Source organism: Microtus pennsylvanicus, chromosome 4 (genome assembly GCF_037038515.1).
Source record: "Microtus pennsylvanicus isolate mMicPen1 chromosome 4, mMicPen1.hap1, whole genome shotgun sequence".
Taxonomy (NCBI): Eukaryota; Metazoa; Chordata; class Mammalia; order Rodentia; family Cricetidae; genus Microtus; species Microtus pennsylvanicus.
The window spans coordinates 127,095,341-127,107,819 of NC_134582.1; the positions used below are offsets into that span (position 1 = coordinate 127,095,341).

The 12,479-nt window shown below is 47.4% G+C and overlaps 1 long non-coding RNA gene across 2 annotated transcripts; it reads left to right on the top strand.

Annotated features, from left to right (window-relative positions):
- Positions 1 to 690: 690 nt before the first annotated feature.
- On the top strand, positions 691 to 11,676 carry LOC142848934 (uncharacterized). Of its 2 annotated transcripts, XR_012910494.1 has the most exons (4): positions 691 to 798; positions 5,534 to 5,694; positions 9,161 to 9,259; positions 11,346 to 11,676. It is a non-coding gene; the product is annotated as an uncharacterized LOC142848934 (long non-coding RNA). The 2 variants fall into 2 exon arrangements; XR_012910493.1 differs by lacking the exon at positions 11,346 to 11,676 and having other exon boundaries at positions 9,161 to 9,448.
- The last annotated feature ends 803 nt before the right edge of the window (positions 11,677 to 12,479 follow it).

Below are 12,479 nucleotides of genomic sequence, written 5' to 3' on the forward strand. Positions count from 1 at the left end.
AGGTAAGAAAGAAAAAAAGAAAAAGTCGGGGAGTGGTGGCCCACGCCTTTAATCCCAGCACTCAGGAGGTAGAGGCAGGCGATCTTTGTGAGTTCGAGGCCAGGCTGCTCTACAGAGTGAGTTCCAGGACAGGCTCCAAAGCTACACAGAGACACCCTGTCTCGAAAAATAAAATAAAAAAAAGGAAAAAAGAAAAAAAGGTAGGAAGTATTGGTAGGCCTCTAATCCTCAGACTCAGGAGGCTGAGGCAGGAGGATTGCTGTGAGTTTGGGGCCAGCTTGGGCTATAGACTGAGACCCTCTCTCAAACAACAAATAGAAAAACAAACAATCCATAGCAACAACAACAAAACCAAAGTGTGAACTTGAAGAGGTTACACTCTCCCCCTGCAGTCCACATCCACCTCACCACCTGCTCACAGATGCCAGCAGAGTGGTGCGGCACCTGCCCAGATCCCACATTCACAATGCAACACCATAGGCAGGAACAGACTCTGCACTGCCTGCAGAAATGGCTCTTCTGTAAAACCACTGAATTCTCATTTCTAGAGTAAACTGGAGTGAGGGCCTTTGACCCACTGACCACATGCAAACAGACAGCCTGCAACCAAAAGTTGTCCCTGGAAACAGTGGGAGCAGAAATCACACCTGTGGCCCTGTGGTCACGGGAAAAAACAACACTCCTTTCTCCCTTGCAATCACTTCGGGGGCGCTAGAAGACAGCACCATTCTGGCAGCTTCAGCTCCTGCAGGGCTGCACCTCCATCCTGCAGCGTGGCAGACATAAGGCTTCCTGCAGGTACGAGCTGGCTGAAGCAAGGAGTCCAGGGGGTCACAGAGAGCTAAGACAGGTTCCCAGCACAGATTTATGTTTTGTAAATGTGTGTGTGTGTGTGTGTGTGTGTGTGTGTGTGTGTGTGTGTGTGTGTGTGTATAGTGCTAAGGTGTGTAGGGGCTGCATCTTTGAACTATGCAGGGCAGGTGGCGCTAGTGGAGGTATAATAGTAGAAACTGTTAGCCCCATTTCCTACTTCCTTCTCCCAGCTTTCAAAGGGGGCATGGCTTTATCAGACGAAGTCAGGGAATGGTGAGCAAAGGTCACCACGAGGCTGTGAAAAGAATGCGCTAGCAAAGTGCTGTATCACGCTGTGGCTTCTCCCGAAACCACATTCTTCCGATTCCTGTTGGGAGTGACTCTTTACGAGGCCAGCAGCTAGTGTTACATAGGCAGGGTGGGTCTCCCAAGCCCTTATTTTCCTACATGATGTCCCTGCGGTTCTGAAGGGCATTGTCTAAATTTGTATTTTAATATATTTTCTCTTGCTTTATTTTTGATACATTTTTTTAAAAAAAATAAAAATTTCCTACAAAAAAATAAAAGTCTAAACCCTTGGACTGAATCAGTACAGGAAGGTCAGGGGTCACTGCTGAGAGGTCCTTGTGAGTAGACAAACAGTAGTCCCATAGAGAGGCCAGACCCTAGCTGGATGTATGTCTCTTGCATCACTCATGGACAGACCCTGGCCTGGTTACCAGCTCCCTAACTCCTTCTACATGCTCCGGACTTGACCTTCCTCACCAAAACTTGGCCCCCTATGGGCAAACACAAACAGAAAGGGCCACTTATCTGCGTTACCCAACCAAGGCAAACAGCTGTAGCTGGTCCCTGCCCACACCCCCAAGGTTGGGCTGTTGAGCCAAAGCTAGAACACAGGGGTAGATTATTTTTTCTCCTTCTGTTTCCTCCTGGCAAGGCTCCTGCGTTCAAGGCTTCCATCACCAACATAGAAAACCAAGTCTACAAGCATCTCTGAGCAGTTATGAAACTGCTCATTCCTTTTCAAAGGAACCCGCACAACTGCCACCCTCCCTACATTCCAATGACACATCTTTTTAAAACAGAAAGTCCAGGCGAATCTTTCTCAGATTTCAGGATAGGCCTGTTCCCCTCTACTGTGGTTTCAGGTCAACAGACTGGTTCCTTGCTGCAGGTGGGGGGTCTCCATTCATACCACAATAGCTGAAGGCATTGATTGCCTGTCCAAGTTTTGATTGGGTCCCCTCAGCTGTGTGGCCTTGTGCAAATCCCTTAACCTCCTCCTAACCCTTGGTGTACTCATTTGTAAAATAAGGACCTGAACTACATGGTTCTTGTTATAGGATGAATGTGTCCTTTGATGTCCCTGTTCCCAGTGTGACTGTATTGAAGATGAGGCCATAAGGGTAATTAAGGTTAAAAGAGGTCATGAAGATGGGACCATAACTGAATATTGGTGTCTTTATAGGAGGAGGAAGTGGGGTTGGGGAGATGGCTCAGTCAGTAAAGTGGTGGCTGCACAAGCTTGAGGACCTGAGTTCAAATCCCCAGCACCCAAGTAAAAGTCAGTCTAGCACTGGTGAGGGGAGAGGGGAGGAGATAAAAGGATCCCTGGGGCATACTGGCTGACTTGGTGAGTTCCAGGCTCCATGACAGATGCTGTCTCTATAAACAAGGTGTGTGCACACACGTACAGAGGAATAAATGCATTAATTAAATTAAATAAAAAGGAAGAGGAAGACACACCAGAGGCCTCCCTTCTCAGGCTGAGTAAACCCTGAACAAAGCAAAGGGGCTGCCACAGGACCCAGCCCCAGGCGCCTTGACCTTGGACTGACAGCTTTTAGAGCTACTAGGCTTGGTTTCGTGGCTCAAGCAACCAGTGTGTGGTCCTTTATTAGATGAGCCTTGCAGACTGAGGAATTCGACCCCCATGATTCTCTGGGCAGTGTATCTGAAAACTCCCTTCACACCCAGCCCCCTTGTAGTTAGCGATACCTCGTGCCCTGTTCCAGTACACACACTCCCACAGGGCCTCTGACAGTCCCAGCCGAGGCTCCTGTTTCTGGTGTCACCTTTGCCCGCTAGCCTCTCTCTGCCTTTACAGATCATTTACCGTTCTTCACCTCACATCACCTCAGTCTGCCCTTCCACAAACGCCTCTCTGACTTAGGCTCTCTCTGTGTGTATGAGGATGTGAGGAGTCCAGAGGCAGACGCCTGGTGTCTTCTTCAATCATTCTCCACAGTGTATTTTGAGACAGTCTCTCACTGAGCCTAAAGTTCACAGATTAGCTAGACAGCTCTGGGGAACTGCATATCTCTGCACCCCCACAGCCCACCCACACCTGCACCCCCAAACACACGCCTATAGTGCTAAGGTTTACAAACACCTTTAGTCTGGGTGCTTGGAATCTGAACTCAGGTCCTCAGGCTTGTACAGCGGGCACTTTTCCAGCTGAGCCGTCTTCCCACCCCCAACCCCTACTCTTTCTGAGACATAGTTTTACTATGTTGTCTAGAATAGTTTCCGACTTCCGGGCTCAAGCAGTCCTCTCGTGTCTGCTCCCTAATAGCTAGGACTGCAAGAATGCACTACAGTGCCTGGCTTTATTTAGTTTTGTTGTTGTTGCTCTAATAGAATACCTGAAATTGGGTTGTTTATAAGGAAAATTGATTTAAGGTCATAGTTTTGGAGTCTAGGAAGTCCGCTAGCATCGTACCATTAGTAATATCTCCCGGCATAAAACAAAAGGAAGATAGGACCTTCCATAGCCTGCTTTGGGTAGTGACTGATCAGTCCTGCAGAGAAGTCTCTCCTGTAAGGAAGCCGTTAACCTAATCCCAGGAGGCCCCGCCTCTCAACACTGGCCCATTGAAGAATTATAATTCCAACATGTGAATAAATGGAGGACACCCAGAAACCACAGCAGGCAGAAAGACAGAAAGAGCGTGTTTACAGAGGGTGTTTGTCCCGGATGGACCACTGAGCAGTGTCCAGGGACTGCAGGCTTCTGTGCTACAATCCTGCTCTGTCCTCCTCATGCCTTCCACGGTTAGTACTCTTTCCCTCTCTCCTTTGGGGTCTCCTACAGCCTTTTCTGGGTATACCACTTGGCCTCAATCACACACTAAGGCATTGGGTATACACAGCCTTCACTTCTGTTCCTGGCTCGTGCTCTCCTGTGTCTCCAAGCTCCAGTCTTGCTAGGATTTTCTGACCTCTCTCCTGATTCCATGTCCCAGGAGTTTGCTGTTCCGGGAGCACATGGAACACTAACTGTTCCTTGCACACTGTCCTACTTTTCTGCCTAGTCCCTTCAATGTATGGTCTCTCCCAGCCCAGCATCTGCCTCTACTGATGTCACATCTGCATCAGAGCCCTGCAGATCACATGACTTTGTCTTCCCAGCTCTTTGACTCCCTTGGACTTGGGCCTGGCCCTGCCAAGATTCTCTTTAGTAGCCTGGGCCTACCTCCTTCTAGGTCAGTCTCCTGTATTTTTACTCCCAAAAGACAGCTCTGCTTGACGCTCCAGTGCCTGGTAGCTGGGTCACCCTGGGCAAGCCACCAAATCTCTTTATGCTCAACTTGCCTCATCCTAAAGGTAAAGACAATACTCCTTATGTTATAGGGAAGAACCCACAGAATGATTTGTGTGAAATGCTTGCACAGGCAGGGATGTGGAAATGCCGCAGATCCTCTGAGAGTGGATAACTCACCTTCACTGACGCGTGGGCTAGTTTTAGGTCACCTTGACACAAGCTACAGCAATTGAGAAAATGTCTCTATAAGATTGGCCATAGGCAAGCCTGTAGGGCATTTTCTTTTTCTTTCTTTCTTTTTTTTTTTTTTTTTTTTTTTTTTGGTTTTTCGAGACAGGGTTTCACTATGGCTTTGGAGCCTGTCCTGGAACTAGCTCTTGTAGACCAGGCTGGTCTCAAACTCACAGAGATCCGCCTGCCTCTGCCTCCCAAGTGCTGGGATTAAAGGCGTGTGCCACCACCGCCCGGCTCTGGGCATTTTCTTAATTAGTGATTGGTGAGGGGAGGCTAGTGTTCCTGTCCTGACTTCCCTTGGTGATGCACAGCAAAGAGGAAGTGTAAACCAAATGAACCCTTTCCTCTCCCACTTCTTTTTGGCCATAGTATTTTATCACAGCAATAATAATCCTAACTAAGACAACTGACTCCACCCTTCCATCTCGGAGACAATCCTCAGAGAGAGGGGGACAGGGTATGATGTTAAGCACCTGCTAAGGCTTGTCACCAATGAGCTGCTGAGCCACCCGCACCCCGACATCAGGTGAACCGGTTTTGTTACTTGCAGACAGGACCCTGACTAGTACGCCCCTCTGGCCCCACAGCCGGTTCTCTTCATCTCCATCTTTAACAATTCTAAACTCCTGAAAGCATTCTTTTCCCTTCTTTTCCCATTGTCTGCCTCACCCTCTGGGATGTTTTAACTGGACTCTTTTTTACCCAAATATATCTCACTAGTTTTTTGTTTTGTTTTTGTTTGTTTTGTTTTGTTTTGTTTTTCGAGACAGGGTTTCTCTGTAGCTTTAGTGCCTGTGCCAGGCCCTCACTGTTCTTTGAAACTTCCCAAGACAGGTCTCCAAGTTCCCTCCTTCAAGGGGCCTCTTCCCACCCCCTTAGATGTGCGGTTTCCTTTCTTGGAATGTCCACAGCACTTAGCTTATGCCTCCTTTGTCTCAGAGTCCACAATGCTGCATGATGGGTGCTTGTGTAAGGCGGGAAGAGATAGGAGCTCAGTGCAGTCAGACTGAAGCAGTCTGAGGAAGCGGTCAGTCTGAGGATGCAGTCTAAGGAAGCAGTCCGAGGACAGGATCGCCCCTTTGGTCTGAGCATTGGTAAAGGTAAGAGCCACTCTGCTTCTCTGATCTTCAGCATTAACCCCTATATCTGACTCTGGGCTTTTGTTATTAATACCAATTAGAATTCATGCTATACCTGTGCCGACAACCCTGCTTACACAATGTGACTCATTGATCCAGGCCCTGACATCCCTTGGGGAAAAGGCCAGGTCCTCTTCATCTTTCCCCCAGAATATGTTAATAGTGGGTAGAGATGGCATGCAAGTGTATGGATGGATGGGTGAGTGGGTGAATAATAAATTTCTGAGTTGTCCTTGCTGTCGTCTATTGAGTCATTTCCAGGCTTGGCTCACTTCATGACCCAAATACCTCCAGAAGTCATGTTGTTTGCCAAATATAATTCAAACTCTTCAGTTCAATCTGGCCTCTCCCTCCTTCCCCAGCTCTTCTCACTCACTATTCTCCAGCCAGTTCATATCAGGTGCTCTCTACCGAGTGGCTCTTCATACTGTGACCGCAGGGTCTGCAGGATCCTCTTCGCTTCTCAGCAAGGCTGAATCAAACCCTCACCCCGGCCCACTGAAATAGACCACCTGTTTGGAAGTTCTCAAGTGAGTCATGTACACATGGGGCATCACTGCTGGAAGGTGTCCTCAAAGTCTTGTCAGTTGTCTGTCCAAGCCTCATATAGGGCCTGGGGAGGTAATTCTATTGTGTTTGCTTCATAAGCGTAAGGATCCACATTCAGTCCCTGGAACCCAGGGCAGCAGTGTACTTCTGTAATCTTCGCATTGCGGAGGTGGAGATGGGAGAATCTGGAGCTTTCTGGTCAGCTGGGACTGAAGAGTCAGCCATGATCAATAAGCTAGCAGCACCCCTGAAGTGAAACCTTTGTGTTAGTGGGGCAACTGGTGTTGGTTGGCTGGAGCTAAGAAACGAGCGGTAATTCAGAAGAGACCAGCATCACTGAGTGAAATCTTCAGGGAAGGGTGTCTTGAGAGCACAGAGATGGCTCTGTGCTCCAGACGTGCCACGGTTGTACCTCGCACTGGCAGCTGGACCTGGTTATATGCTAGAGTTACCTAGGTGGTACTGGTTTGGAAGGCATGAAGGGGTCATGGGAAAACAACTGATGCTCGGCAATGTGAGAGGCCAGGAGAGGTTACTGGTGAAGGTGCAGCCTCAGTGGCAGTTGAAGGCCCAAGACGGAAGGGGTCATGCAAAGAAGTGGAGGCTCAGCACCATGAAGAGAGCCTGTGAGAGGCTATTGGCGGAGGTGCAGCCCAGTGGCAGGAGAAGACCCCTGAGTTTTGGAGATGCCAGGACCATGGAATGAGCACCAAGAACAGCAGCAGAAGACAGGCTATGTGTGCCGTAGAGAGTGGAGCCGGAAAAGTGATCCCAGCCCTTTGGAGGAGTCCTGAAGATTGTAGTGGATCCCAGACATTGGACGGTTGGAATTCGGTTTTGCTTTGCTTTGATTTGTGACTGTACCCTGGTTTTTTTTCCCTCTTGAAATAAGAAAGTATTTTACTAGAGCCCGCAGTTGAGAGACTTTGACTTTTAAAAGATTTTGGGGCTGGAGAGATGGCTCAGAGGTTGAGAGCATTGCCTGCTCTTCCAAAGGTCCTGAGTTCAATTCCCAGCAACCACATGGTGGCTCACAACCATCTGTAATGGGGTCTGGTGCCCTCTTCTGGCCTGCAGGCATACACACAGACAGAATATTGTATACATAATAAATAAATATTTTTTAAAAAAAGATTTTGGATTTTAAAAGAGACTGGCTATTTTAAAGGTACTGAAATTTCGATGTGTTTGAAATTGTGGAACATTCCAAGTTATTTATGTTTTTTTTAAAAAAACATTTAATATTTATTTATTTTATTTATTATGTATACAATATTCTGTCTGTGTGTATGTCTGCAGGCCAGAAAAGGGCACCAGACCCCATTATAGATGGTTGTGAGCCATCATGTGGTTGCTGGGAATTGAACTCAGGACCTTTGGAAGAGCAGGCAATGCTCTTAACCTCTGAGCCATCTCTCCAGCCCCGTTATTTATGTTTTTAACATGAGATCTTGGGGATGAATAAGAAAGAAAGGGCTGTGGCGTGATAGTATGTATTTGTGTGTCAAGTCAACAAGGGGTCAGTTGTACTGGTTGGTTTTGTGTGTTAACTTGACACAAGCTAGAGTAATCAGAGAGGAAGGATCCTCAGTTGAGGAAATACCTCCATGAGATCCAGCTGTAAGGCATTTTTTCAGTTAGTGAGCAGTGTAAGAGGGCCCAACCCATGGTGGGTGGTGCCATCCCTGGGCTGCTGGTCCTGGGTTCTAAAAGAAAGCAGGATGATCAAGCCAGGGGATGTAAGCCAGTGTAAGCAGCACCCCCTCCACATCCTCTGCATCAGCTCCTGCCTCCAGGTTCCTGCCCTGTTTGAGTTCCTGCCCTGACTTCCTTTGATGATGAACAGCCATGTGGAAGTGTAAACTGAATAAACCCTTTCCTCCCCAGCTTGCTTTTTGGTCGTGATGTTTGATTACAGCAGTAAAAACCCTAACTGAGACACCTTTCAAGGGCTACACCCCTCGGGAAACCTTACTCTGGGGAGTTGTGTTCGTGTGTGTGTGTGTGTGTGTGTTTAAGCAGGCTCTCACTATACAGTCCAGGGTGGCTTCAAACTCTTGTTCCTCCTGCCTCAGCTTCTTAAGTGTTAGAGGGATTAAAGGCAAAAATCTCATGTATCACAACTTGACTATGCTCCCTGTGTGCAATCTCCTTGATAGTAGGTCTCTAGCTACCCGTCCCAGAGCTACCCACACTTAGATGAGCTGTTGGTTCTTGAGTGAGCACAGCAATGGCTCTTTTACCACAGAGCTCACACTGCCCACGAAGTTTACTTGAGATTCATTTTCTGCTGTAAGTGACAAACGTCTACTGAATATGGTCCTCTTAGTCCATGCTGGACTTTTCAGTGCCTCACGAGGTATTCAAGTGCACACAACATATGAATGGGTTAACTAGGAAGGAGCATGGGAAGGTCAGGTTAATGCAGGAAGGAGGCCTGCAAGGCCCTGGAGGGTAACAGCTGCCTCAGAATGTGTGCCACAGGCTTGGTCTTGGAGTTCTCTTCTTGAATGGTGGGAAAGACCTCTTGCCTCTTCCCCGCCAACTCCAGGCCAGAGTGATGGGGCAGAGATGCAGCCTGTGTTGGCAGCTGCTCTGGAGGGCTCCGTGCTGTCCCTCCTGGAGGGATGGTGAAGAGAGAACAGATCTTCTCCATCAGAAGGCACAACAAAACCATGCTAAGTCAGTAACACCAAGCCTGCCTTCTTCTGCAGGCAGTTCATCTACTGGAACCAATGAACTTCCTGGCCCCAGTGGACCCATCTAACTAAATGGTCTTCATCCAACCTCCCCTCTCTTGGATCTTCATGGTGTGTGTATGGTTTTCCTTTTTTAATCTTACATGGTGGTTATATGGTTTTCTTTGTTCACATCACAGGGTTAAAAAAGAATGCTTTTGTCCCAAGATAAGAACGGAAGAAAGCACAAATCACTTCTAATGAGCACTGCACTAGAGATTCTAGGCCAGAGCAATCAGGTGAGAAAACAAACAGATGTCTGGAGTGGAAAGCAAGACCCAATCCTGTATGAAGACGTCCTCAAGGAATACAGAAAACAGCTATTAGCGCTAAAGAATCCAGCAATGTTTTAGGACACATAAGCTGTCAACTGTATTTCTATATAGAAGCAATGAACAATCTGGAAATGAAATTAATAATTCCACCTAGACTAGCCTAATTTCTATCAAGATTCCAGCAAGGCATTTAACAGACATAGACAACTTGTCACCGAGTCTGTATGGCAAGAGCTAGAGTAGCTGACACACTCTTGAGAAAGAACAAAGTGGGAAGAGTTGCTCCACCCACAAGGCTTACTGCTTAGCTACAGTTATCAAGGCTGTATGGTGTTTGAAGAAGGAGGCTCAGAGATCAAAGGGGCAGAATAATAAATCCACAATAACTATGTTCAACCGACTGACAAAGGTATAAAAGCTATTCAGTGGGGGGCGGGGGGACAGCCCTTCAAATGGCACTGCAGCTTTTGGATATTCTTGGGCAAAATATAAGTCTAAACCTAGGATGTGGCTGGCTCAGGTAGGACTGCTTAGCACGCCCTGGGGTTGATCCTTAGACCACAGAAGGTTTGGAGGGTGACACAGATAACTGAATCTCACAACTCAACCTTAAATACACTTAAAGTTTGATCACTTAAATACAGAACGCAAAATATAAAATGCAGGGAAGGAAGAAGCAGAGCTTTCGAGACAAGGGCTAGGAAGAGATGAAGTTCTTATGCAATATCAAATGCAGTGTGAGAATCAAAACATTGCCTCACCGAGCAGCAGATAACAAGGGTTGCTAAGTGAGGCTCAGGTGTCTAGGAGGACAACAGCAGGCTGTGGCTGGGAGTCTTGCTTGATCCAGGTGTATAATATGCACAAATACTGTCACCATAGACCACTTGGCCTAACTCTCATGAGCATCCCTCAGAAGCCATGCAAAACAGATATTGAGCAAGCAAATACTAGTCAAATCCAATGAAAGGCAAATCCAGGTCAGGCAGCACAGACAAGAACTGGCTTATAATCAGCCCTTTCTCGTGAAGTCTCTACTCGTTCTCTCAAGCTCCGTGCCCAGAACCAAGAGGACAGGTAGAGCCCAGGCTCTAGAGTCTTACTGCTGAGGAGCAGTTCCAAGAGAAGACTCAGCTCCACTGCCGTCACCCCTGTGTTTCTCTGCGAGCAAAGTAGTCTCTGCTATCTGGAAGACTTGCAGGTTTGGAAGACTGGAGACCAGGTCCTTTTGGCAATGGCCATCTTCACCGGAAACCCCCTACAAATATTAAGCCTGGTGCCAGGTTACACAAACCACATGAACAGCACGGTGAAGGAAACTCTTGCCATCAGTGAGTGAACCAGCTGGGAGCTTTCTTCATAGGCTAACCCAGTCTGCCTTTCACACGCTCAGTCCAGGAGCCCTGATGCCTTCACTCTACCCTCCATTAGCCCGTTAACCACCAGGACCAGTGAGAACGCCTCAGAAGGCACATCTGACCGCTTCTGTCCACCATCGCCCACAGTCCCCCCTGTTTTTGTCTGCCATCACTCCCAGTACACCCCCCCCCCCCCCCCGCTTCTGTCCACCATTGCCCAAAGTCTAGATTCTTGCTCTATTCCCACCTGCTTCTCTAATTCCATCTGCAGTCTCCAGCCTGAGGAGGGCCTTAAACCAGTCAAATCAGTACCCCCAGCTTAGAATCTAAAGTTCTTGCTCTGGCATAGGTCCTGTTCTCCAATCCTTTCTCCATCTACTCTTCCTCTTTCCCTTTCTTCCTGGCTCCTCTGAAGGCCATTCTTGCTCCTTCCTCTGATCATTTCACCAAGAGTGTTGCCCTGCCCAAAGGCTGACTGCTGGTTACTCAGGTCTTGACTCGGAGTAGAAGACTCTTCCTACTCCACATCGCCTATCTCCAGAGACACCTGCCGTAGAACTACTATCCTGGGCCTAATGACATGCAGTTAGATTGCAGTTACATTGGTCCTTCAGAGCTGCTTTGACTTGGGCCTTGGATAGCCAGACCCTTGTCAACTTGTATTGATCTGTCTTTATACGGAACCTTTCCAGGGCCACCTCTGGTTGAGTGCACAGCAGAGACCATCCCTGGGGCTATCAGTCAGATGCGGCCTACCAAGTGTACTCCAAGTAGCTCTCAGAACAGGTGTTTACACAAAGATGTCTGGGAGGTGAGGCAGTGTTCACTCGAACGTTCCTGTCCAACAGCCTTCATGGCTTCATGGGTGCTCATGTGGTATTCCCTCCTCCAACAGAGGCTCCCAAGAAGTATGGTTTTGCCTGCCTTGCACCTGGTTGTAAAGTCAGCATACAGGAAGTGTTGAACATTTTGCATCCAATTTTCACAATGCCCTGGAAAAGCTGTTTGTCTATTCATTGGTTCTCTGCCGCCCCACTCCCCCACTACATAGTGAAGAAAGGGTCAGCTTACAGAACCTCTTCGTAAGGGCCCACAGTCCAAGGCATCTCATCTAACTCCATTGCCCACATCCCTTCCACTACACCAGAAGGATGGGAAGAAGACAGCTAGAAAGTTGGTCCTATGTTGTAAGATGAAGGTGGATGTTCTGGATGTGGTAATCAGACTGCAAATCATTAAAGACACGTGCCATCCCTCACAGACTCAATTGTTAATACAACCTCTTACACATGGGCTCCTGAGTAGAGAACTGCTTTGTCCCTTTGAGCTGGAGACACAAGCAGGTGGTCAAAACTGACTAAAGAACAAAACTGTCCTGTTGTGCTCTTTTTTGTGCTCCTTATACATATATTATATGGTCATAACAAATGAATTCTGTATAATCTCAGCAATTTGATCCCTATGTCAAATCAATTATTTTTTATTAACTTGTAATTTTTTAATTTATTGTTTTTGTTAAGCAATATATTTTCCTCTGCTTCCTTCCTTTCTTCTCCCCTCCCCTCCTACCCTCTCCCATGTTCCCCATGTTCCCAATTTACTCAGGAGATCTTGTGTTTTTCTACTTCCCATGTAGATTAGATTTATGTATGTTTCTCTTAGGGTCCTCATTGTTGTCTAGGTTCTCTGGGATTGTGAATTGTAGGCTGCTCTTTTTTTTTTTGCTGTATGTTTAAAAGTTATTTATGAGTGAGTACATATGATATTTGTCTTTCTGGGTCTGGGTTACCTCACTCAATATGATGTTTTCTAGCTCCATCCATTTG